The following is a 1601-nucleotide window of genomic DNA, read 5'->3' on the forward strand; positions in this document are numbered from 1 at the left end:
CTTTGTTGTGTCATCGTCAGTTTCACCCCCATATATTGAATTAGATAACTGAGTTAAACAAGATTTACTTCAAATAATAACTCGGGCGGATCTGTATCTCTAACATTAAGCTGCAGGCAAAAACGCTATACCTGGGAAGAATTAATATTGGCCTAGGAATAGAATGTTAAAAAGCAAGCGGCACAGTTGAGGACGAACAGCCGGGAAATCCTTTAAGAATTGACATGTTGCTGATCTTGGAACAGATCTGGTCAGATTTGTGGATGAGAAAGTTTCCCTGTGTTACTGAGAGATTCAAAGTCTACTGCCAAGCACCAAGCTCAAGTCGGCTGACAGTGTATACATGATCATATAAGAGACGGTGTAAAAGGATACGCTCAGACTTTTCAGCTCTGTCCTCAAACAATCACCCAAATGCCAATATGTACATTAAAAGAGTCATTGCTCTCAGTTATTGCTCCTCCTTCCCATCCAGGCCGTGGATAAATCCCTTCCAGAAGCATTTCAGTGTAAGAGATGAGGGACAAAAATGCATTCCCCACTTCAGCAGAGGGAAAATAAGGCTTCAGCTGTCCGGGGTTGGGGATCGTTTGGGTTTTTTCCGATACCGGTGCCAAATCAATACTTTTTAAACGATGCCAGAAACCGTTAGTTTCTGTCTAAAAATAAAGGGGGGGGGGGAAAGCACAAAATGATGGTCGACAATATCAAAGGTTTTGATATGCAATTTGGAACTTGAAATTTAATATACACTACATACACTAGGCTTCGTGACGTACTGACGTACTGCTCGTCTGTTTACCGTTACTGTTTACTCACTACTTCATTCAGAGTTTTGTCATGAGTATATGCAGGAAAATTTCCCAAACGGGACATTTTCAAAAACAGATGAAGTTCTCAGAGCACCGCTGTGTCCCACTTTGTCCGACGTCATTGAAATTTAATGGCGTACTAAGTTTTCATGCGTTTCCGACCCATCCCGACACATGAGCAGTACAAAGTGGAACCCGGACACGGCTGTCCCGTGAAACAGCCCCACTGTGGACCGTTTAGCTCCAGGCATTTGTTGTCTTGTCGTCTCATCGTAGTAGGACGTCAGTACCCAACCCTACCTTAGCAGTCTGGAAAAATCAACTTAATATCTTCCAAAGTTTCATTGTTTTTGGAACAAATTTCTGTGTTTTCACAGTCACAGCTTCCTTGCTGAGCAGAATAGGAGGGATAAGGATTTTCACTCTAAAAAGATTGGATGTCTTGAGTTCATTTGTCTGACTTGGACAACCAAAGCCTTATATTAGGTGTCCTTGAACGTTCTGCACAGTATAACTTTGTTTCCCCCATCATTTTCACTGAGGTAGTTTTCATAAGGGATTTCTTTCAGTGCGTCAAATATTCAGGCTCAAGGAAAAACATTGTCTTTGGTTTTGTTTTGTTTTGTTTTCTTCTGCCAATCACAGCACATCTTCCCGTAACTCATGCTCCATTACAGTAACTTAACCACATTTGGGACAAAAGCTGTGTGAATTTATTGTTCATTTCACTCCGATGCTGTGGTCAAACTTTGGCAAAGCAGATAAAATGAAATGACAAACAGCAGCCAG

Source organism: Scophthalmus maximus, chromosome 19 (assembly GCF_022379125.1).
Source record: "Scophthalmus maximus strain ysfricsl-2021 chromosome 19, ASM2237912v1, whole genome shotgun sequence".
In the NCBI taxonomy this organism is placed as follows: Eukaryota; Metazoa; Chordata; class Actinopteri; order Pleuronectiformes; family Scophthalmidae; genus Scophthalmus; species Scophthalmus maximus.